The sequence below is a fragment of the Manis javanica genome, chromosome 14 (genome assembly GCF_040802235.1).
Source record: "Manis javanica isolate MJ-LG chromosome 14, MJ_LKY, whole genome shotgun sequence".
Classification (NCBI taxonomy): Eukaryota; Metazoa; Chordata; class Mammalia; order Pholidota; family Manidae; genus Manis; species Manis javanica.
The window spans coordinates 12295220-12321361 of record NC_133169.1 but is presented as its reverse complement, the minus strand read 5'-3'; the positions used below and the strand labels follow the sequence as shown (position 1 = coordinate 12321361).

The 26142-nt window shown below is 44.5% G+C and overlaps 2 long non-coding RNA genes across 2 annotated transcripts; both read right to left on the bottom strand.

Moving 5' to 3' along the window:
- Positions 1 to 8292: 8292 nt before the first annotated feature.
- On the bottom strand, positions 8293 to 9754 carry LOC140846116 (uncharacterized). Its single transcript, XR_012125016.1, has 2 exons — positions 9499 to 9754; positions 8293 to 8824 (listed from the first exon to the last, which is right to left on the bottom strand). It is a non-coding gene; the product is annotated as an uncharacterized lncRNA (long non-coding RNA).
- Positions 9755 to 15408: 5654 nt separating this feature from the next.
- Positions 15409 to 17833, bottom strand: LOC140845969 (uncharacterized). The gene is made up of 2 exons (XR_012124944.1): positions 16621 to 17833; positions 15409 to 15930 (listed from the first exon to the last, which is right to left on the bottom strand). It is a non-coding gene; the product is annotated as an uncharacterized lncRNA (long non-coding RNA).
- Positions 17834 to 26142: the final 8309 nt, after the last annotated feature.

Genomic DNA, 26142 nt, shown 5'->3' with positions numbered 1-26142 from the left:
GGCATGTGGGGAACATGAGTTCTCTAGCTGACTTAGGGGGGGATGGCATCTGTCCCTGCCCCCTGTCCAACTCCCAACCCTGCATGTCCCCTGGATATAAAATTTGCTTCCTATTCAGTCTCACCTGCTTGGCGTCCAACTTTCTCCCCAGCATATCAGAGGCTGGGGTTTGCTCTCTCAGGCCATATTAAAACCTGCACCCCAGCTTTGATATGGACGTAGACATAGACATCATTACAGATGATATAGATGACATACAAATAGATAGATGTCAATATTCTTGGCATTTAGTTGGTTTGAACAAGGGCACAAAACCTCCCAGCTTCTGGGCTGTAGACTGGCTTGGCAGGTGCTCCTCCACGTGGGGGGCCCCATGCCCTTTGACCTGTTCTCTGTGGCCTTCATGGCCTTGGGCCAATGTGCTCTCCTATACACCCCAAATTATCTTCCATCATTTTCTTCAAAAATTACTCAATCTCTGAGCTCCACAACTGTGAACTATTTCCCACTGTATTTTCCTAAATATTTTGCACTGCCTTCTCCTAAACAAATTAATTCAGCTGATTCTTTCCAATTTATTGAAACTTCAAACAGCATTGAGTGGGTGGCTCAAACTTTCTCCTGGCGCACTCAGGGAATGGAGCTCATTAACCTCCTTCACCACTCCGAATGTGGCTAGTTTCACTTAAAGAGTGTTAATCACAAAAACAATGGACAATCTCTCCATAGAGTAAACTAACTGAGCCACAGTCGCACCTACTCACCATCCCCAGATGGAGAAAATTTGACCTGCCTGACTATTCAGTCACAGTGCTATGTGCCTATTTCCTAACATTTCTGGAGCTGAGATCTAAATTTGGAAAATAGCAATAACTAACTCAAAGGTTTCTATACAGATTTACTGAGAAAGCCGGTCTGAATCCTAAGCACCATGCATATCAGAGAATGTGTCCTCGGGAAATGTTAGCTTTCTAAAAAACATTTAGCCATATTAAGCTTATCAATAATTTAAAACATGTGGTTAATAAGGAATGGCATTCTTATACCAAGCAGTAATGCCTGCTACTGCCTTTCCTCTGACAGGCTCTACTGATCATCAGAAGCATCTGCACAGGGTATAGCAGCCTCAGTGTCTCCACTTGGTTTCCTCTGAGAAGGACCCTCCCAACTCCCTGAGAGATCTCACATACTTCACTCTCTACCCAAAAGAATGCTGTGCATTAGGTACAGTATGAACACACTGGATTCAGTGCCTATGGCAGAGAAAGACTAAGAGCAAAAAAAAAAAGGTCCATGTCCTGTATGTGAGAAAAAAAATTAAGGAAAAGGGGCGTGGCTATTACTCCTTCCATCCCCTGGGTAAGATGCCCCTTTTCCTTAATGTAAGATGTGCTCCTATCCTTTCCATCCATCTCGCATGAGATATACACAAGGCAGTATTTATGAAAAGCTAATGTACCTTAAAGGCTCAAACTTTAAAACTTAAAATGAAAATCTGAAATTTTCCAGAGCTAGTCCCAGGGGTCCACACCTTACAAAGCCAGGTCCACTGTGCTGTTTTCCTGTCTTTTCCTCATTATGCAACAGTGCATATTTGGCCCACAGGACATACATTGCTGACTCCTAAATTAAAGAATTCTCTTAGATTGCACAAAAGCAAGGTTAGCAGTAATAAAGTGGTAAAAGGAGTTGATTTTTAAAGATTATACCAGGTTCTGGACCAACACGGAGTCGTAGGAGGCTCCTGAACTCACCTCTTTCCATAGACATAACAAATCTACAGCTTCACAGGGAGCAATTCTCTCTGAAATAAGTCCAGAAACTAGCTGAATGACTCTTACACTTTGGGTGAATGAGAAAATACACAGACAGACATTAGTAAAAAAGCCTGAGATACACTCTCACCATAAACTTCACAGTCAGCGCAGCAAAATTCAACTGGGACATCCCACTCCCAGCTTCTTCCTGAGAAGGGTTAGAACTGAACAACTATGCCCAGTATTTAAAACTTCCATCTGAGGGAATGGCTCCCAAAATGCCTAGCTCTGAAAGCCAACGGGAAGTGAGTCCTGAGAGCCATAAGACTATAACAAACAAAGAATCAGTTCTTAACAGGCTCCTGTGGACTTGCTGTGGCAGTCCCCCCGGGCTCAGCACAGAGGAAGTAGGCAGATGGTCCATCTCCTGGTCTTTCCCTGAAGGGGCCTATTTGCCTACTGTAGAAGCTGCTGCTGATGGTCAGGCTTTTAAGTTAGCACACATTTGGGGGTTGACTGCAATTCCCCCCCTCAAGTCCACTGAACCTGGAGACCAGGTTGGCTGGCAGGCACCATCTTTACATTCTCCTTCTGGCCCCTTCCAGGTCACTGGTGTTGCCTGGCCACTGCGTCTTGGAGGTCTCTGCCCCTGTGGACCAGGTGACACCACAACCTGGATGTGGGAGGGTTCTTGACTCTGAACAAGAATTCTCAAGCAGGTCGGAAGAGTGTAGGTAAGGAAGGAATTCATTAGAGTGAGAGTAGAAATGAATGGCAGTGGCCTTGCAGGCAGCTGAGAGCAGGAAAATGCAGAGGTGCAGAGGGGAAGCTTGCCAAACATTTTCTTGGTATAGGGCAGATTCCCTCGCCATCTGTGGGTAAACTCGCTTGGCCTTAGTGCATCTCCATATCAGTAGGTGATTACAAGGCAGGTGGCGAGTGAGTGCCCACCTGGATTGAAAGGTTTGGTGGGGTCCTTTTGCAGGCAGGTCATGAGAGACATGGGTGAGCAGGAGTAGATGACTGCTTGTGATAAATGGGATTCTCCCACTTTTTTCTCCCTTTGATTTGGCTTCAAAGGTTATTTGCCCTGGGCTGGGAATATATTTTCCCCCTGGAGTTACACCATCTCTTAAAGCCAAGGTCACTTGGCGTCCCATGTCTGCTTGGATCTGCACTGCATGGGGGCTAGCCCCTAGCACCCCAGGATTTGGGAAGCCGTGGAGCACAGGATGGGGTGAGATTATATTCTGAAAACTTCCCAAAGAAGGGAGGTGTTCAGGCAGGCTCCTGCAGCTGTATTTCTGTCCGGGTCACCCAGGCGAGGGGAACTCGCAGGCCCAAATCTGAGCTTTCAGTAGCTGCTCCTTACTTATCAGGAGTAAAGCAGAGACTAAGTGAAGAGTTAGAAATAGAATGAAATAGCAAAGAGACAAAAATGCTTACCACTGGAAAAGCACAGAGAGACAAAACACAATTAATCTGAGCAGTGAGAAAGCTTTATTTATATTTACACACTTAAAGAGAAAAAATGTGGGTATCCTCAGAGAGCAGAAACACTAAAAAGCTGGGGGTTCCTTCTTTTAAGCATTTTTCAAAGGGCCAGGGGGTATAGACTTGTAAAGTGGTCTCAAAATGCTTATCTACTGTGAGAGACATTAAGCCTCTTCTATTATCAGTCCTCCAGGTAATTCTGCAAAATTAACTTAACACAAGAAATTGGTCAGTTCCTCTCCTGGATAACAACTTCCCTCTGGGAACATATCAATCAAGACTTCCTACCCTGCCCCCAAAGTGGGCTGAGTTATTGTCTGTTTGCTAAAAAACATGTCAGGAATCTTACTTCTTAACTTCCTGGTTTTTCAAGTGGAATCTTATCCATAAGATGGAATCTTTCTTGTTCTTACTGTACTGTTTATATCTCAGCATTTTTCATCATAGGCAGGAAGGGTTAACAATGATGCCTGTCCCAGGTCCCTGTCCCACGTCACTGGCATCCCCTGTGGAGGAGCTTGTGCACATATCTGGTGCACTGGCTTCTGCAGCTGCTGCCTAGAAGATGTACCGCTTGATCACCTGGCTCTGTTGGTCAGGACAGCTTCCATTCCCAAGTCCCACAAGACCTTAGCAAACAAAAAAGCAGTTCTTAACTGGCTACCCAGCCTGGGCTCAGCACAGAGAGAGCTCACAGAAACCTCCTTTACGCAATCATACCTGAAAGAGATCTACTTGCACACTTTAAAAACTTCTGTGTGAGAATCTGAAATCCAGTCAGGACTTGAACAATTGAATATTGATATGGAAAATAGTGGGCCTTGACTCTTACCTCCAGGCATGCAAAAATTAGTTCAAAATATATCACAGACTTAAAAGTAAGACCCAAGTGTACGATTTCTGGAGGGGAACATCAGAGAAAATCTTACTTACCATGGGTTAAGCGAACCGCTAATAGACATCAGTATCCAATATATATAAAGAACTCATAAAAATCAGTCAGAAAAAGACAAATACTTCAATACAAAAATGAACAGCAGGGATTTCACAAAAGAGGATGTACACAAATGGCCAATAAAAGTATTTTTTTAATATCTGGAAGCCATTCATAGTTAATGAAGAGTATATTCAAAGCACAATGAAAGATCATTATGCACACACCAGATGGGTAAACTTTCAGAAGTGTGGCAATGATCAACTAATTTAAAAGGAAGAGTAAGGCAGAACATGTTAGGCAGAAAATAGAGCAGGTGGAGGGAGAATAAGGCCAGTGAAGCCCACTAAAAGGGACTCGAAGAGTTAAATAAATAAAGCTAGAAATCCAGAATTGAGTTACAGAGTTAATGAGTTAATCAGCTGAAGCTCCAAAGGCCAGGAGCAACTTAGAATGTCCAAATATTCCCCAGATAAAAAGTATCCGACCTCAGCCCCTGCCTTCATTGTATCAGTTAGATCATGCCATTGTAAGATTTACTTTAGCTTGCTGAAAGGCCCAGTTTATTCTTTAACTTAACCTGTATGCTGTTTTTTCCTCTTTCTCCAGCCCCTAATCAAGTAACTTTGGAACCAGGGCAGAAGACAGATCTTGGAAGTGTAAAGAAACCCATGTGGACAAACAGTGCTGAAGTCCCCAAAAAAGCATAGTTTGGGAATTATATATCTCCTGCATATATCATGCCTTATGCTGACCCTTACCCAAAAAGACCCTGTAAAACCCCAGACCCCAAACTCTTAAGCACACCTCCTCCCTGAGGTTGCCCACATTTCCCTTTCTTCGAGTGTGTGTCTCTCCCTGTCTTACTTCAGGAAAGTACAGAAGGGCAGCTGAGAGCTCTGATTTGGGCTTGCAAGTCCCTGTCACCTGGGTAACCCAGACAGGACTGCCGCTGTACAATCATGTTCCTTAGTAGCCTGCCTGAAAATCTCTTTTCTTTGCCTTTGGAAAGTTCTCAGAACATAATTTCACTCCATCCACTGCTCTGCAGCTCCCCAGAATGCTGGGGTGGTAGGGTCTTAGTTCCCATGCCTTACAGATTCAAATGGACGTTGGACACCAGGTGACCCTGGCTTCAGGAGTTGGCAAGGGATTATGCCCTTAGCCCAAGCAGCAGTTCAATGAGCTTCCCTTTCTTCCATTTTTCCTTCCTCTGCTTTATTCAAGTCAACCTGCCTTTGTCTATCTTGACTCTAGCCCACTCCTCCCTTGCAGTGTAATCAAACAAACCTGCCTTATCTACTCTGGCCCATTCCTCCCTTGGAGTGCAAGCAAATAAAACTTCTACTCTGCTTCACTGCTGTGTCTCTGCCCTTCAGTTCCTTCTGTGCCAGGGACAAGAACCAAGAAAAGTAAACTCAATAACAAACATGCACTACACCCTCTGTATGACTCTAAATGGGTACAAGTATTTTGGAGAACAGTTTGGAATTACCTATCAAAGTTGAACATGTATAAATTCCTGAGAATATACCAAAGAAATGTGCAGGAAGGAAAGGCCATCATGGCCCTGCTTAGAACAGCTCCACATAGCAAACAACTTGAATGCTCACCCAGAGGAGAATAAAGAAAGAAACCAAGTGTTGTGTATTCATACAATAATGTACTCAAATGCGACAGTGAATAAACTAACCCTACATAATACCTATTGAAAGAAGAGAGACAAAAATGTAGGCATGTAATATATTTCCACTGATGTGATGTTCCCAAAGTGGAAAAAATCATTATAAATTTTTAGAGATGCCTATATGATGGTGGTGAAAGTATATATAAAGAAAAACGAAAAATGATTATTTGAAGAGTCAATATAGAGGTTACCTGGGGTGAGGAAGAAATGGGATGTAATTTAATCAGGAAACCTAGGACTTTTGAAAGGTTGGTGATTTTCTTTTCCTTGACTGGAGGACTGGTTAGATGAGTGCTTGCTTTATAACTGTTCACCCTATACAGCTGAAGTTTATAAAATTTCTGAATATGTTGATTATGTTCCAACATAAAAAAGACGGGCTTTTACGTCTTCAGAGACAAAATAAGAAAAGAATGATCAACAATAATATTAGACCAGATCCCTCTCAGGAGCCTAAAGTCAATTCTCCAACATTGTTTTCTTAGGGTTTGCAGTATGGCAGGACAAAATTCCATGTGCATTTTGTGATGTATGCTTTGATGAGAATTAAAGGAGTAGTTTTCCCTTTAAGTTGGAAAACATAGAACTACTTTTTGTGCAGTCATCCCCTCAAGGTAAGCTTTCATTTTCCAAAGAGTTTCATTTTATTCCTCAGTTCTTTTAGCTTTTCTTGAAAGTATATTCGTAAGACTGTATTTACTTTTAGTCAAAGTGCTACCCAGAAGAAATTTTATGTCATAATTGAGAACTGCAGAAATAGGCATTTTTAGTCCTTCACCCATCAGCATTATATGGCCATTAAAATTTGAATGAATTCAGACGGTTACTATGTCCTCCAGACCCAAGCACTCTGACAGCGTTTGGAGACAGTGTCCGCTTCACCACCATCCCCTCTGCTGTGACTGTAAAGGAGTGCAGAGAGCATTAAGAGTCAGAAAAAGAACTAATAAAACTTAGCTAAACCTTAACAGCAGACCATTCTGGAATAGTAAGAGATTCAATGTCTAAACTTAGAGAGAGGCCAGATCAAAGGAAGAGAGAGCGAGAGGCCAGCCAAGGGCTATTTGAATCCTGGTTTACTAAATCCCCATGGTTTACAACCCTGATATCCACCCTGGCAGGGCCCTTGCTTATTTTTATACTGCTTCTCACTTTAGGTCCCTGTATCTTAAACCGGCTAATAGCCTTTGTTAGGGAAAGAGTGAGTGCTGTTCAGGTGCTAATGCTGAGACTGCAGTATCATTCACTCACACAGCAGGAAGAAACAAACATTCCATGATTGGAATGGTCAAAGGAAAGTGGGGAAATGTAGAATCTAAGCATTAGTAAGATTAGTAAATTAGCATAAGCATAGCCATCTTAGAAACCTAGAAACCATTTTCTGAGGGTGTGACTCAGGAAGAAGAAAAAAAAAAACAAAAAACCTGGGCCTGGGTAAGGCCTTGAAAAACAAGTTAATCATGAGCACCGGGTGGTGGGCAGCTGTGACCCTTGGTCAGCTAACCTTGGTCAGTTAACCTTACATACCAAGCTTATTGTGCAGAACCTCCCTAACCATTGAGGAGTAGTCTTATCCTGCCCTTGCTTAACCCCAGGATGTATGTCTTGCAAGAATAATGTATAGTTGTGGAAAATTACTATGAGTTAAGTGCTTTGAAAATGCTATATAAACCCTTGGCTCTGAGTGCTCGGGGTCCTTGTTGAGACCCGCTGCGTCGGGCTGACACTTGGACCCCAGCTAGCTGGCTGAATAAAGACTTTGCTTGAATTTACATCTCTATGCCTGTGTAGTTTGTTCTCTGGAGAAGCCTCGGAAGCCGGGACCCTAACAGTGACCTTGCTCTGCCTGAGTATCTGCCACGTCCCCTCACTGGATGGTCCACCCCAGATAAACTCACGGCTCACTCTTCTCCTCATTCAGGTCACTGGCCAAAAGGCCACCTTGCAAAAGCCTTTCCAAACAATATAGTCTAATGTACCCCATGCGTCACTCTCACTTGTCCTGTGCTGTATAAAACCCCCTCAAGCAAGACTTTGGGCACCATTATCAGATCCATAGCACACTGAACAGTCAGGCACATAAGAGATAATTAGGAGATATTTGTGAAAAAATGAATTGACCTTCATGAATACACTGAGCTGAACACATCCTGTCCTACTTTATAAAGATGAGGAAACTGAAGCTGAGAGAATTTAAGGAATTCTCCACAGGGACATACAAGCTAGAAAGACAAAGAAATGAGTTTACAACCAATAAAGACAATTATTTGATGCACCAACCCCAATGAGACACATACATCAGGCTGAAATGAATTCAGCGGTGGAAAAGCCTGCCTGTAATAATTCAGTGAAAAGGAAAGGAACACTCATCCAGTGTTGCGTCCCAGGAGATTAAAAACACAAAACACACACAAGAGTAATGAGGGCTCTACCATGAAACATGTGCTTTATTGGAGAAGGAAAACAATAGACACGCCAACATCCTCCCAGGATGGAGACCACACCCAGACCAGAGAGAGGTGGCAGAGCGAGATTAGGCAATGATGTTGCTGTGCGTCATCCAGCCGCATGGCATCAGCTCAGGCACCAGGCCTTTTCTCTGTGAGCTGTCAGCTCAGGTGGGAGCCGAGAGAAGACGCATGTGTCACCACGGCAGAAAGGAGGGTGATGGGGTCCTGGGACTGAGACGAGCCTGGGTCTTTCCGTTTCATGATTCTGGGCAGTGCGGGCGCTGTTACTTGCACTTGGGAGGACACTTCTGCTGACAGGGGGGGCATTTCTGCTGGCACGGAGGGGGAGGGCATGGCTGCGGGCACTTTGGGGGTGGGCAAGGCTCTGGGCACTTTGGTGGAGGGCAAGGCTCCGGGCACTTAGGTGTGAACACGGGGGGAGGCTGGCAGGGCTGCTTGCACTGCTGCTGCTGGTAAGACATCTCTCCTGTGTCCGAGGAATCTGGAAGACAAACAGACCACGGGGCTCCTCACAGACACAGGCCTGTCACCACAGCCATTAGGGCGCCCCCCAGGGACTCTGATCCCAGTCCGGTGCCTGGGGTCTCACCCAGCTTCTTCACCCTCCCCTCCGAGCACCTTCTACTCTCCGCTCTCCTGCCCTGTCTGGTTGCTCTCTCCTTCCATCACTGCCTCAAGACAAAGTTGCCTTTGTAGGTGTTGTGTGAATACAAACCTCATCTGCACAAGAAGAACCCAGGCCTTAAACCAGCTGCCAATCCCAATGCAAACCCTACCACAGCTGCCATGGAGGGCCAGGCGCAGGCCTCCCCTCTCCGGCTGTGCCACTGTGGCTCCCAAGGGGCTGCCACAGCTGCCGCCAGCACCCAGGGGGCCTCAGCTCTGCAGGGAGGCGACTGCAAGCAGGGTGGGCAGCACAGGGCAGCCTCTCCTCTTACTCGCCTTCCCTTTAAGGGTGTACGTCTCATCTCATCTCCCCTTCCCTTCAGGCTCACCTGCTGAAACCTGCTAAAATTGATTCCCAAGTCCTCAATCCCTCCCTCTCCCAGTACAGGAGCTACCCAGATTCAACAAATATCCGGGTGCATCTTCTGCCCCAGGCTACACGCTAACAGCACCCAGGTGCCAAGCAAGGCTTCCAAGGTAAGTACTCACCTGACGCTCCGCAGAAGGTCTAGGGCTGAGTGTTGGCAGGATAGCCTCCGTGTGCCGAGGAGGCCCTTTTATAAGGAGCAGGCGGCTCCAGGCAGGAGACAGCCCAGGACCAGGGCGATGCACTTATTTCCCAACCCTAATGCCGCCTGTGTGCAACCTCAGGAATGACTTGCCACACTCATGCGGGCATCACGGAACTTCCTCGTCTCCACTCTTCCTCAGCCCTCACGCGGAAGTGTCTGTGACTCACCGGGACCCCGTGTCACACACCCACGATGGTGCCACGGGACAGGGAAGGGGTGTGAGAGACTCAGTGACAGCCACGATGCCCCTCCACAGCCAGGGGCGGTGCTCCTCCACCCCAGGTTCCCGGGCGTCCGTGTGTACGCTCACTGCCCCGGTCAGTTTCTGTGCCCAGCATCCTGCTTCACCCCCTCTGAAGGCAGAGACCAGGGTGCGCTGACCTGGGGTCTGACCATATCTCAACTGAATCTACAATTTTTGTTAAATGAACTTTTCCTTTTACTTCCCCCAACTGGTTCTGGCTTATCTGGACAATTAGTTGAGGGGAACAGAGCCTCAAGTTCTTGTGTTGGTGTCCTAGGAGCTCTCTGGGTGTGTTTCCATGGCACCATCAGTGGGCTTGAACAGGACAGCCTGACCACTCAGTTTCTAGGCCCTAAGAGTCACCGACTGGGGCGCCTCCCGAGAGCTCACATTTGTGGATTGACACACGGACCTGGCCCCTGTGGCCGTCATGACTGTGAGCGACTTGGGGTCTACTACCAAATGCATCCGCCCTTAGTTTTCTCCAAAAAGATTCAGTGTCTGCCTGTACCTCCTGGGTGGGTTCCCACTGAACCTCCCCATGTATCACCTGCTACTTTCTCCTACAAATGTTAATTCAGTTGACTCCTTATCAGGCCCTCTGTTTCAAAATGGCATTTATGGGCTTTTCAGACTTTGGTAGTGCACTCAGGGAATGGGGCTTTATGAGCTATCTTTCCCAGTATTCAACTCATTATTATTTTTACCTAAATAAATGAAATTGGCTGGCACAGAATCCTTGATAACTTCTTAGTATGATTTGTTGAATCACTGTAACACATCAGGTTATATTACTCAACAGGAGAAAACGTGAGTACATTTGTTACACATACATTTATTGGCACCACTATTGTGTGGCAGTAAATGTTTCCTAGCCACCTGAACGTCAGTTTACACAGCTGGAACTTAGAGATAAGAACTATTCCTGCCTACAAAGTTTGCTGCAAAGACTCAACAAAATGCCTTGTATGAGATGATGCACAATACACAGTAGGACTTCATGAAATATGAGGTCTCCATATATCTGATAAATGGATAATTCACAAAATATGTAAGGAACTCTTACAACTCAAACACACACACAAAAATACACTTTACATTAAAATTGACAAAATACTTGAATAGACATTTCTCTAAAAAACCCTATAAGTGACCAACAGGTGTTTGAAAACAAGCTCAATGTCACTAATCATCAGGGAAATGCAAACCCAAACCACAGGGAAATGTCACTTCACACTTGATAGGATGGCTGTCATCCAGAAAAAGAAAAAAAATCGCAAACGTTGGGGAGATTTGTGGAGAGAAGGGACCCGCATGAATTTACGGGATCAGCAGCTGGCCGCAGTGGCGGGCGTGAGAGCTTGTGTGGCATGAGAGCCACAGGCCTCCAGATGGCATGTCACCGAGGCCTCACCTTGTCAGTATTCACAGATGTAACAAGCAAACACTGGGAAATGAAAAAGAAGTTGGGAAGATACAGATTTACTCAGCATTCATTCGGGGAACAAATAAGACTATATTCCAAATGAAAGCATGGAGTCAAGAAAATGATGAGTCCACCTGTTTTCAGTTCTTAATATCTGCTTTCTCACACAGTTGTAGGAGTCTTAGCTCTGAAATGCTTTCACCTGTGGTCTCACAGTCCCTCAGTATCATCATGAGTTCTTCTCCTCTTCAGTTGGACTCACTGTGCCTTAAAAATACCAACCGTAACACCTTCATGTTCCTCTACTTCTATGCATACAAATGTGCCTATAATGATGTCTGTTCATGTTAACAGTGGTTTCTTTGGGTATCAACTGCAGGTACCTCTGGGTAAAGGGAAGAGGATGTCTGGGGTAGAGGAGGTGCTACCTTTCCCTGTTATTTAAAAGCTTATTTTCTTTACCTTAATAGAGATATAATCTTACTTCAAATAACAGAACAATGGTGGTTATTAGAGTAGATAACCACAAAGAACTCTACAACCAGGGGCCACCGACTTCCCCCAACGCAGCCTCGTGTAACAGCATCCCTTACACCATCTACTGCATACCTCCCGAATGACAAGCAGCCTTCCAAGGTTCTGGATTACCGGCAGTGTCTGTGTGCTTCCTGAGGTTGCTCCACGTGCCTGGATTACTGCCTCTCAGCCCTCCTGTCTCCCTGGGGGAGTCTCGGCAGATGCCTCTGCAATGAGTTCGCTCATGTTTGCTTATTTGAAGCATCTCCTGACTCCAGCCCCCTTTCCCAAGTAGATTGAACATTCCTTGCTATTGTTCATCAAAATTAATGTTAACATGGAGTGTATATAAAGTAACAAGTATTTCACATCTGACTCTGAGGTTCTAGAAGACAAGCAGAATGACATGTCATCTTTTTTCCTTACTCCCAAGTTTGGTGCATGGCCAATATATTCTGGAAACATGTCTTCCGAGAGCAATAAGAAAGGGGGAAATTCAGGTGGTAAATAAGGTGAACATGTGAGAGGAAAGAATGAAGAAATGAAAGAAGGAACTGGGAACAAAAGAGGAGCTAAAATCATCTCTTTGATCCACAAAAATCAAACAATACAGATGTTGTACCTTTCAGAAGAAGATACGTCTGCATGTGCATGAGCATTCATTGTTGAGGATCATTCTTCAAAATTCTTCCCAAGTTTTGGTTCCTCTTCTGGGCCAACGAGCAGGGAGGGATACACGGTACGCAGGTGGTGAACAAGTGTCAAAGAAAACAGCCGGCATGCTGATTATTTAGTGCAGTATCTTGTTACTTTTGTAACCATGCTGATGTATTTCAATGACTTTTTAGTAGGCAGGTTATGACATATGTATTGTATGATATTTAGATGGCCCACAAATTTTAGAGAAACACAATTTTTCCTCCCACCCCACCAGTCAGTCACCCAACTTCCAGCCTTTCTAAGCTTTTCTGAGAGAGGGGATGAGAATGAAAATAAGTGAGGTAGTTTTTCAGAAGTGTGTTTCAGTTCATATTCGGCTGTGTAGACCACAGTAGGGACTTGGGGTCTTATCCTGGTTCAGACGAGAGGGTTTCACCAGAGAAACAACGCTAACCTTTGAGAGATGAACTCCAACTGCTTGTGGAACATTGTGTATTGGGAGCAAAGATGTAAGCAGGAAGTTAATAAGGAGGTTATGGCCATAATTCAGATATTCAAGTGGTTTGAAGCAGGGTCATAGCCATGGAAAAGGTAAAAGAGGTCATATGTAGCAACAGACAATTATGAAATAAAAATTTGAGATACTGTATATATAATCAACAAAAATAAATCCAGATAAACTGAAGAAACAATGTGCATGATCTTTACACTATGCACTTTGTGCTGAGAGCATGTGTATGATTCTTTGCGTGGATCAAAACACTGACTAGTCTAAGTTATCAGTTCCTCCCAGATGGATCCGAAATTCAATCTGGGATTCCAGACAAACTGCCAGTAGGTTTTTAGGAGAAATTCACAACAACTCAATTATGAAATACATGTGGGATGAATAGTATTGTGAACAACAAAATGATTTTGATGAAACCAGAGTTAGAGGACTAATTTTAAGACTTTATTATAGAGCCACACTAATGAAGACAGTATGCTCTAGGCATAAGAACAGACAGAGCAAGGAATAGAATGGAAAGTTGAGAAATACAGCCCTGCATATACGGTAATTGATTTTCAACACAGGTGTTAAGGCAATTCAGTGGGCAAAAATGTGATCTTGCCAACAAATGGCACTCAAACAATTAGATATTGATTCATAAAATAACAAACTTTGGCCATTACCTCCCACCATACACAATGAGAATTCAAAATGTATCAGAGACTTAAATAGAAGATATAAGGCTCCAATTTCTGGAGAAAAATAGCAGACACAAACCTTGAATAGACATTTCTCTAAGAAGCCCTATAAATGACCAACCATATGCTGTACGGTTCCATTTATACGATATTCAAAGAGTGGAAAATATAAGTATACAATGTTTTGAGATAACTTTGTGATGGTGGTAAAAAGGTACAGAAAGAAAGTCAACAAATGTATTATTTTAAGGTCAGGATAGAAGTCACCTGTGCTTGTGAAAGAATGGAATGGAATTTATTTATTTAGAAATACTGTATCTTGATTTTTCTATTTTAAGTAAATTTTTTAATATAAGGTATCATTGACATACAATCTTATGAAGGTTTCACATGAGCAACACGGCAGTTTTAACACTCACCCATATTACCAAGTCTCCCCAACCCCACTGCAGTCACTGTCCATCAGCATAGTAAGATGCTATGGAGTCATTAATTGTCTTCTCCGTGCTATACTGCTTTAGAATGAGATGATTTAATAAGGAAACATGAAGGGTCTTTTGAAGGATTGCTCATGTTCTTTTTCTTGACTTTGGGGTTGGATATGTAATTGCTTAATTTCTAACCATTCACCCTGTACAGCTGAAGATTACGAACTTTCTGAATGTGTTGATTATGTTCCCCCCAAAAGAGAGAAGACCTTTTACTTTTTGTTATTGTTAAAGAAAAAATAAATCATTTACAGCAATGAAAGCACAGAGTCCCTGTCAGTATAGCAAGGTCAACCCCTAACACTCTTATCTTAGGGTTCGGCGCACAGCAAGACCAAATCCCCTCTGCATTTTGTGACCTATGTGGCACAAGAATTAATGGTGCACTTTTCCCTATAAGAGGAAAACCTATTAGACCTACTTTTTGTGTAGTCACCCCCTCAATGATATTTCATTTCACAAAAGTTGCTTTTTATTCCTCAGGTCGTCTAAACTTTTCTGAAATAATTTTGAAAGACAGTGTGTCCGTTTAGTAGAAATGCTATGCAGAAGAAATTATATGTAATAATTGAGCATCACATAGATATAAATTCTTAGGCCATTGTACCTCAGCTCGTATGGCTCTCAAACTTTCAACAAATATCAGATGGTGACCACATGTTCCCAACCCAACCTCTCTGACCTCATTGGGAACAGTGTCCCCTTGATCAGCATTCCCTCTGCTGTTTCCTTGCCCTGCCTGAGCACCTGCCATGTCCTCTCATTGGATGATCCACCCTTGTTGAACTCCTGCCTCACTCTTGTATTCGTTCAGGTCTCTTCCCAAAAGCCACCTTGAGAGACTCTTTCCAAACAATGTTGTCTAGCATATGAATGCAGCACATTCCCTTCCCCTGTGTGTCTTTAGAGGTCAAAGACTTTGGTCAGCATTATTACAACCTAGGATAGAGAACACTGCCTGGCGCACGACAGATAATAGGTAGACATTCATGAGTGAATTGATGTCTGTGAGTACACTCAGCTAAACACATGCTTTCCATTTTTTACGCATCAGGATATTAAAGCTGAGAGAAGTTAAGGAATTATTTTCAAGGCCATACAAGACAGAAAGATGTAGAAATGTCTCTAAAACCAGGAGAATATACTTACTTGCTATACCAAATCCAAAAGACACACTTCACATACCCAAAGTGAATTGTGTAATGAAGAAACCTGACTCCAAATATTCAACAGAAAAGTATTGCTCATTGAATGTACTTAACCAAAGAGATTAAAAACAGAAAATGCAAACAAAAGTAATGTGAGTCATGCATGAAACATTTGCTTTATTAGAGAAGCAAAAGAATAGACGCTCAAAGGCTCACAGAACAGAGATCGCCACCCAGTGACACACAAAGATGGCAGAGCGAGATTAGGCAATGATGTTGCTGTGCGTCGTCCAGCCGCATGGCATCAGCTCAGGCACCAGGCCTTTTCTCTGTGAGCTGTCAGCTCAGGTGGGAGCTGAGAGAAGACGCATGTGTCACCACGGCAGAGAGGGTGATGGGGTCCTGGGACTGAGACGAGTCTGGGTCTTTCCGTTTCATGATCCTGGGCAGTGCGGGCGCTGTTACTTGCACTTGGGAGGACACTTCTGCTGACAGGGGGGGCATTTCTGCTGGCACGGAGGGGGAGGGCACGGCTGCGGGCACTTTGGGGGTGGGCAAGGCTCTGGGCACTTTGGTGGAGGGCAAGGCTCCGGGCACTTAGGTGTGAACACGGGGGGAGGCTGGCAGGGCTGCTTGCACTGCTGCTGCTGGTAAGACATCTCTCCTGTGTCCGAGGAATCTGGAAGACAAACAGACCGCGGGGCTCCTCACAGACACAGGCCTGTCACCACAGCCATTAGGGCGCCAGCAACCCTGTCGTGCCCAGGGACTCTGATCCCAGTCCGGTGCCTGGGGTCTCACCCAGCTTCTTCACCCTCCCCTCCGAGCACCTCCTACTGTCCGCTCTCCTGCCCTGTCTGGTTGCTCTCTCCTTCCACCACTGCCTCAAGACAAAGTTGCCTTTGGAGGTGTTGTGTGAATACAAACCTCATCGGCACAAGAAGAACCCAGGCCTTAAACCAGCTGCCAATCCCAATGCAAACCCTACCACAGCTGCCATGGAGGGCCAGGCGCGGGCCTCCCAGCCCTGGGCTGTGCCACTGCAGCTCCCGAGGGGCTGCCAATGCTGCCGCCCGCACCCAGGGGGCCTCAGCTCTGCAGGGAGGCGACTGCAAGCAGGGTGGGCAGCACAGGGCAGCCTCTCCTCTTACTTGCCTTCCCTTTAAGGGTGTACCTCTCATCTCCTTCTCCCCTCCCCTTCAGGCTCACCTCCTGAAACCTGCTAAAATGGATCCCCAAGTCCTCAATCCCTCCCTCTCCCAGTACAGGAGCTACCCAGATTCAACAAATATCCGGGTGCATCTTCTGCCCCAGGCTACACGCTAACAGCACCCAGGTGCCAAGAAAGGCCTCTCAGGTAAGTACTCACCCGGGGATCCGAAGAAGGTCTAGGACTGTGTGTCTGCAGGATAGCCTCCGTGTGCTGAGGTGGCCCTTTTGTAAGGAGCAGGCGGCTCCAGGCAGGGGACGGCCCAGGACCAGGGCGATGCACTTATTTCCCAACCCTAATGCCGCCTGTGTGCAACCTCAGGAATGACTTCCCGCACTCATGCCGGCATCACGGAACTTCCTCGTCTCCGCTGTCCCTCAGCCCTCATGCGGAAGCATGTGTCACATGTCGCATGATGGTGTCATGGGACAGGGAGGGGGTGTGAGAGACTCAGTGACAGCCACGATGCCCCTCCACAGCCAGAGGCGGTGCTCCTCCACCCCAGGTTCCCGGGCGTCCGTGTGTACGCTCACTGCCCTGGTCAGTTTCTGTGCCCAGCATCCTGCTTCACCCCCTCTGAAGGCAGAGACCAGGGTGCGCTGACCTGGGGTCTGACCATATCTCAACTGAATCTACAATTTTTGTTAAATGAACTTTTCCTTTTACTCCCCCCAACTGGTTCTGGCTTATCTGGACATTAGTTGAGGGGAACAGAGCCTCAAAGTCTTGTGTTGGTTTCCTAGGAGCTCGGTGGGTGTGTTTCCATGGCGCCATCAGTGGGCTTGAAAGAGACAGCCTGACCGCTCAGCTTCCAGGCCCTAAGAGTCACCGACTGGGGCGCCTCCCGAGAGCTCACATTTGTGGATTGACACCCTGACCTGGCCCATGTGCCCGTCATGAGCGTGAGCGACTTGGGGTCTAGTACCAAATGCATTCACCCTCAGGTTTTTCCAAAAGGATTCAGTGTCTGCCTGTACCTCTTGGGTGGGTTTCCACTCACCCTCCCCACATATCACCTGCTACTTTCTCCTACAAATGTTAATTCAGTTGACTCCTTATCAGGCCCTCTGTTTCAAAATGACATTTATGGGCTTTTCAGACTTTGGTAGTGCACTCAGGGACTGGGGCTCTATGAGCTATCTTTCCCAGTATTCAACTCATTGTTATTCTTACCTAAATAAATAAAATTGGCTGGCACAGAACCCTTGATAACCTGTTAGTATGATTTGTTGAATCACTGTAGCACATCAGGTAATATTACTCAACAGGAGAAAACGTGAGTACATTTGTTACACATACATTTATTGGCACCACTATTGTGTGGCAGTAAATGTTTCCTAGCCACCTGAACGTCAGTTTACACAGCTGGAACTTAGAGATACGAACTATTCCTGCCTACAAAGTTTGCTGCAGAGACTCAACAAAATGCTTTCTTTGAGATGATGCACAATACACAGTAGGACTTCATGAAATATGAGGTCTCCATATATCTGATAAATGGATAATTCACAAAATATGTAAGGAACTCTTACAACTCACACACACAAAAGTATGTTTACATTAAAATTGTCAAAATACTTGAATAAACATTTCCCTAAGAAGTCCTGTAAATGACCAACAGGTGTTGGAAAACAAGCTTCACATCACTAATCGTCAGGGAAATGCAAACCCAAACCACAGGGAAATGTCACTTCACTCTTGATAGGATGGTTGTCATCCAGAAAAAGAAAAAAAAATTGCAAATGTTGGGGAGATGGTGGGTAAAAGGGACCCGTGTGAATTTACGGGATCAGCAGCTGGCCGCAGTGGTGGGCGTGAGAGCTCGTGTGGCATGAGAGCCACAGGCCTCCAGATGGCATGTCACTGAGGCCTCACCTTGTCAGTATTCACAGATGTAACAAGCAAACATTGGGAAGTGAAAAAGGGGTTGGGAAGATACAGATTTACTCAGCATTCATTTTGGGAATAAATAAGACTATTCCAAATTAAAACATTGAGTCAAGAAAATGATGAGTCCTCCTATTTTGAGTTCTTAATATCTGCTTTCTCACACAGTTGTAGGAGTCTTAGCTCTGAAATGCTTTCACCTGTGGTCTCACAGTCCCTCAGTATCATCATGAGTTCTTCTCCTCTTCAGCTGGACTCACTATGCCTTAAAAATACCAACCATAACACCTTCGTGTTCCATGTCTTCTTCTACTTAGTATGCATACAAATGTGCCTATAATGATGTCTGTTCATGTTAACAGTGGTTTCTTTAGGTATCAACTGCAGGTACCTCTGGGTAAAGGGAAGAGGATGTCTGGGGCAGAGAAGATGCTACCTTTCCCTGTTATTTAAAAGCTTATATTTTCTAGCTTAATAGAGATATAATCTTACTTCAAATAACAGAACAATGGTGGTTATTAGAGTAGATAACCACAAAGAACTCTACAACCAGGGGCCACCGACTTCCCCCAACGCAGCCTCGTGTAACAGCATCCCTTACACCATCTACTGCATACCTCCCGAATGACAAGCAGCCTTCCAAGGTTCTGGATTACCGGCAGTGTCTGTGTGCTTCCTGAGGTTGCTCCACGTGCCTGGATTACTCCCTCTCAGCCCTCCTGTCTCCCTGGGGGAGTCTCGGCAGATGCCTCTGCAATGAGTTCGCTCATGTTTGCTTATTTGAAGCATCTCCTGACTCCAGTCCCCTTTCACAAGTAGATTGAACATTCCTTGCTATTCTTCAAAATTAATGTTAACATGGAGTGTATATAAAATAACAATAATTTCACATCTGATTCTGAGGTTCTAAAGGACAAGTAAAATGACATGTCATCTTTTTTCCTTACTCCCAATTTTGGTGCTTGGCTATTAAATGCTGGAAATATGCCTTCCAAGGGCAAGAAGAAAGGGGGAAATTCAGGTGGTAAATAAGGTGAACATGTGAGAGGAAAGAATGAAGAAATGAAAGAAGGAACTGGGAACAAAAGAGGAGCTAATATCATTTATTTGATCCCTCAAAAATCAAACAATAACAGATGTTGTGCCTTTATTTCAGAAGAAGATACGTTTGCATGTGCATGAGCATTCATTATTGAGTATCATTCTTCAGAACTCTCCCCAAGTTTTGGTTCCTCTTCTGCGCCAACGAGCAGGAACACAGGACACGCAGGGGGTGAACAAGTGTCAAAGAAAACAGCTGGCATGCTGATCATTTAGTGCAGTATCTTGTTACTTTTGTAACCATGCTGATGTGTTTCAATGATTTCTTAGTAGGCTGGAATGATGTATGTATTGTATGATATTTAGATGGCCCACAAATTTAAGAGAAACACAATTTTGCCCCCCAACCCACCAGTCAGTCACCCAACTTCCAGCCTTTCTAAGCTTTTCTGAGAGAGGGGATGAGAATGAAAATATGTGAGGTAGGTTTTCAGAAGTGTGTTTCAGTTCATATTCGGCTGTGTAGACCACAGTAGGGACTTGGGGTCTTATCCTGGTTCAGACGAGAGGGTTTCACCAGAGAAGCAACGCTAACCTTTGAGAGATGAACTCCAACTGCTTGTGGAACATTGTGTATTGGGAGCAAAGATGTAAGCAGGAAGTTAATAAGGAGGTTATGGCCATAATTCAGATATTCAAGTGGTTTGAAGCAGGGTCATAGCCATGGAAAAGGTAAAAGAGGTCATATGTAGCAACAGACAATTATGAAATAAAAATTTGAGATACTGTATATATAACCAACAAAAATAAAGCCAGATAAACTGAACAAATGATGTGCATCATCTTTACACTGAACACTAAACACTTTGTGCTGAGAGCATGTTTATGATCCTTTCTGTGGATAAAAAGACTGACTATTGTAAGTTATCACTTCTTCCCAGATGGATTCGAAATTCAGTGGAATTCCAGACAAACTGCCAGTGGGTTGTTAGGAGAAATTCACAACAACTCAATTATAAAATACATGTGGGATGAATAGTATTGTGAACAACAAAATGATTTTGATGAAACCAGAGTTAGAGGACTAATTTTAAGACTTTATTATAGAGCCACACTAATGAAGACAGTATGCTCTAGGCATAAGAACAGACAGAGCAAGCAATAGAATGGAAAGTTGAGAAATACAACACATATACGGTACCCGATTTTCAACAAAGGTGCTAAGGCAATTCAATGGGCAAAAATGTCATCTTGCCAACAAGTGGCGATCAAACAATTAGATATTGATTCAGGAAATAATAAACCTTGGCCATTACCATCTACCATAGACAATGAGAATTCAAAATGTATCACAGACTTAAATGGAAGATATAAGCCTCCAATTTCTGGAGAAAAACACCAGACACAAACCTTAGGTACCGTTGGTTTGGAAATCGCTGTTAAATATCACTATGCAAAATACATAAAGATTTCATAATCAATCAGAAAAAGACAAACACCTCAAAAGCAAAGTGGACAACAGGCACTTCACAAAAGAGCATGTACTCAAAAAGTCAATCACAGAATTTTTTTAAATATCTGAAATCCCTTATTCGCTAATAAAGTGCATATTCAAGTGCAATGAAAGATCATCGTGCGCGCGCGCGCACACACACACACACACACACACACACACACATACACTAGATGGGTAAAACTGTCAGAAGTGTGGCAGTGATCAATCAGTTTAAAGGGATAGAGTAAATCAGGAAATGCACTACATCACTGGTAGGATTTTAAGTTCCTGCAAGTACTTTGGAAGCAGTTGGACATTACCTGTCAAGTTGAAGATGTGTATCTCCTGTGAATATGACCTAGAGAAATCTCTGGACATGTGTCTCAGCAAGCCTGAAAGAACTGTGTCACTGAGGTACGGCTCAGACAGCTCCACATAGGAAACAACTCAAATACCCACCAACTTTACAATAAACAAAATGTTCTATAGTCATACAATGATGCATAAAAACACTATTGTGAATAATGTCAATTGAAAGCAGAGAGACAAAAGTGATGGCATGCCATATGAGTCCATTTACATGATGTTCACAAAGTGGAAAATATAAGTATACAGTTTGTTGAGATGACTCTATGACGGTGGCAAAAGATAAAGGAAGAAAGTCAACAAACATATTATTTTAAGGTCAGGATAGAGATCACCTGTGCTGGTGAAAGAGTGGGATGGAATTTATTTATTTATTTATTTATTATAAATTATATTTAGAAATTATATTATATTTAGAAATTCTTTATCTTGATTTTTCTATTTTTAGTTAATTTTTTAATATAAAATATCACTGACATACAGTCTTATGAAGGTTACACGTGAGCACACCACGGTTTCAACACTCACCCATATTACCAAGTCCCCCCGGAACCATTGCAGTCACTGTCCATCAGCATAGTAAGATGCTATGGAGACATTAATTGTCTTCTCCACGCTATACTGCCTTAGAATGAGATCTGATTGAATAAGGAAACATGAAGGGTCTTTTGAAGGGTTGGTGATGTTCTTTTTCTTGACTTTGGGGTTGGATATGTAACTGCTTAATTTCTAACCATTCACCCTGTACAGCTGAAGATTATGAACTTTCTGAATGTGTTGATTGTGTTCCCCCCAAAAGAGAGAAGACCTTTTACTTTTTGTTATTGTTAAAGAAAAACCAGACAAAATAAATCATTTACAGCAATGAAAGCACAGAGTCCCTGTCAGTATAGCAAGGTCTACCCCCAACACTCTTATCTTAGGGTTCAGAGCACAGCAAGACCAAATCCCCTCTGCTTTTTGTAACCTATATGGCACAAGAATTAATGGTGCACTTTTCCCTATAAGAGGAAAACCTATTAGACCTACTTTTTGTGTAGTCACCCCCTCAATGATATTTCATTTCACGAAAGTTGCTTTTTATTCCTTAGGTCCTCTAAACATTTCTGAAATAATTTTGAAAGACAGTGTGTCCGTTTAGTAGAAATGCTATGCAGAAGAAATTATATATAATAATTGAGCATCACATAGATATAAATTCTTAGGCCATTGTACCTCAGCTCGTATGGCTCTCAAACTTTCAACAAATATCAGATGGTGACCACATGTTCCCAACCCAACCTCTCTGACCTCATTGGGAACAGTGTCCCCTTGATCAGCATTCCCTCTGCTGTTTCCTTGCCCTGCCTGAGCACCTGCCATGTCCTCTCATTGGATGATCCACCCTTGTTGAACTCCTGCCTCACTCTTGTATTCGTTCAGGTCTCTTCCCAAAAGCCACCTTGAGAGACTCTTTCCAAACAATGTTGTCCAGCATATGAATGCAGCACATTGCCTTCCCCTGTGTGTCTTTAGAGGTCAAAGACTTTGGTCAGCATTATTACAACCTAGGATAGAGAACACTGCCTGGTGCACGATAGATAATAGGTAGACATTCATGAGTGAATTGATGTCTGTGAGTACACTCAGCTAACACATGCCTTCCATATTTTACGCATCAGGATATTAAAGCTGAGAGAAGTTAAGGAATTATTTTCAAGGCCATACAAGACAGAAAGATGTAGAAATGTCTCTAAAAACCAGTAGAATATACTTACTTGCTATACCAAATCCAAAAGACACACTTCACATACCCAAAGTGAATTGTGTAATGAAGAAACCTGACTCCAAATATTCAACAGAAAAGTATTGCTCATTGAATGTACTTAACCAAAGAGATTAAAAACAGAAAATGCAAACAAAAGTAATGTGAGTCATGCATGAAACATCTGCTTTATTAGAGAAGCAAAAGAATAGACGCTCAAAGGCTCACAGAACAGAGATCGCCACCCAGTGACACACAAAGATGGCAGAGTGAGATTAGGCAATGATGTTGCTGTGCGTCGTCCAGCCGCATGGCATCAGCTCAGGCACCAGGCCTTTTCTCTGTGAGCTGTCAGCTCAGGTGGGAGCTGAGAGAAGACGCATGTGTCACCACGGCAGAGAGGGTGATGGGGTCCTGGGACTGAGACGAGTCTGGGTCTTTCCGTTTCATGATCCTGGGCAGTGCGGGCGCTGTTACTTGCACTTGGGAGGACACTTCTGCTGACAGGGGGGGCATTTCTGCTGGCACGGAGGGGGAGGGCATGGCTGCGGGCACTTTGGGGGTGGGCAAGGCTCTGGGCACTTAGGTGGAGGGCAAGGCTCCGGGCACTTAGGTGTGAACACGGGGGGAGGCTGGCAGGGCTGCTTGCACTGCTGCTGCTGGTAAGACATCTCTCCTGTGTCCGAGGAATCTGGAAGACAAACAGACCACGGGGCTCCTCACAGACACAGGCCTGTCACCACAGCCATTAGGGCGCCAGCAACCCTGTCGTGCCCAGGGACTCTGATCCCAGTCCGGTGCCTGGGGTCTCACCCAGCTTCTTCACCCTCCCCTCCGAGCACCTCCTACTGTCCGCTCTCCTGCCCTGTCTGGTTGCTCTCTCCTTCCACCACTGCCTCAAGACAAAGTTGCCTTTGGAGGTGTTGTGTGAATATAAACCTCATCGGCACAAGAAGAACCCAAGCCTTAAACCAGCTGCCAATCCCAATGCAAACCCTACCACAGCTGCCATGGAGGGCTAGGCGCAGGCCTCCCCTCTCCGGCTGTGCCACTGTGGCTCCCAAGGGGCTGCCACAGCTGCCGCCAGCACCCAGGGGGCCTCAGCTCTGCAGGGAGGCGACTGCAAGCAGGGTGGGCAGCACAGGGCAGCCTCTCCTCTTACTTGCCTTCCCTTTAAGGGTGTACCTCTCATCTCCTTCTCCCCTCCCCTTCAGGCTCACCTCCTGAAACCTGCTAAAATGGATACCCAAGTCCTCAATCCCTCCCTCTCCCAGTTACCCAGATTCAACAAATATCCGGGTGCATCTTCTGCCCCATGCTACACACTAACAGCACCCAAGTGCCAAGAAAGGCCTCTCAGGTAAGTACTCACCCGGGGATCCAAAGAAGATCTAGGACTGTGTGTCTGCAGGATAGCCTCTGTGTGTGAGGAGGCCCTTTTATAAGGAGCAGGCGACTCCAGGCAGGACGGCCCAGGACCAGGGCGATGCACTTATTTCCCAACCCTAATGCCACCTGTGTGCAACCTCAGGAATGACTTGCCACACTCATGCAGGTGTCACGGAACTTCCTCGTCTCCGCTCTTCCTCAGCCCTTACGCGGAAGCGTCCGTGGCTTGCTGGGACCCTGTGTCACACTCCCACGATGGTGCCACGGGACAGGGAGGGGGTGTGAGAGACTCAGTGACAGCCACGATGCCCCTCCACAGCCAGAGGCGGTGCTTCCCCACCCCAGGTTCCCTGGCATCCCATATGTAAGCTCACTACCTGGTTCAACATCCAGCTTTGCTCCCTGCTAACCCTGGGGTCTGGCCATATCTTAACCATACTTAAAATTTTTCTTAAATTAACTTTTCCTTTTACCATGTCCTACTGGTTCTAGAATTTTTTGGATAATACATTGAGTGGAACAGAGCCTGAAAGTCTTATCTTGGTTTCCTTGGAGGGGACAGTCCCTTGCTGGGTGTTTCCATGGTTCCGTCAATGGGCTTGAACAAGACCACCTGACCCTACAGATTTCTTGGCCCTAAGAGTCACTGTTGGAGCCCCTCCCCAGAGCTCACATTTTTCGACTTACACACTCACCTGGCCTCTGTGGCCCTCATGGCCATGAGTGATTTGTGGTCTACTACAAAATGCCTCCTCCCTCATTTTTTTCCAAAGGATTCAGTGTCTGGGCTGCATTCATTTAGGTGCTTTTCCAGCATGCTCCCTAGTTATCATGTGCTACTTTTTCCTACAAAAGTCAATTCAATTAAAAATAAAAGTTAATTCTGTGGCTTCTTATTAGACCCTCTGCTTTGAAATGGCATTTATGGCATTTCCGACTTCCTTAATGCACTCAAGGAATGGGCCTCCATAAGCTCTTTATCCTAGTTTTCAATTTTTTTTTTTTACCTAAAGAAATAAATGTGTATATTTTTACCTAAAGAAATAAATATGGTTGACACAGAACCCATCGATCTTTTCTTAGTATGATTTGTTGAACCACAGTAACACCTCATCCAGAAGTACTCACTAGGGGAAAACTAATGCCCAGCGAATGCAAACGAAAAGCATAATGAGATATCATTTCACATCTGTGGCTATCATCTTTTAAAAAAATCAAAGACACAGTAACATGTGTGGCAAGAATGTGGAGAAAAGGGAACCCTTGTACCCTGTTAGTGAAATGCAAAATGGCACAGACTCTATGGGAAACAGCACAGAGTTCCCATTAAAAAATTAAAAATAGAATTACCATATATCTAGCAAACCTATGTTTGAGTATTCACCAAAAAGAGTTTGAATCAGGATCTCAAGGAGATATTAGCACCCCTGTGTTCATTGTGGTATTACTCACAATAGCCAAAGTGGGGAAATCTAACTGTCCATCAACAGGTGAATGAATAAAGAAATGTGGTTCATAGATACAATGGAATATTATTCAGCCTTAACAAAGAAAGAAATCATCCTATATGAGACAACGTGAATGGAGCTGGAAGATATGCCAAGAGGAATAAGCGAGAATCAAAAAGGCAGATCCTGAACAGTCAAACTCGTGCAAGTAAAGGATAGAACTGTGGTTTCCAGGGGCTGGGAGAAGGATTAAAAGGGTATGGCTAATCACAGTATAAAATTTCACTTATTCAAAATGAGTAAATTCTAGA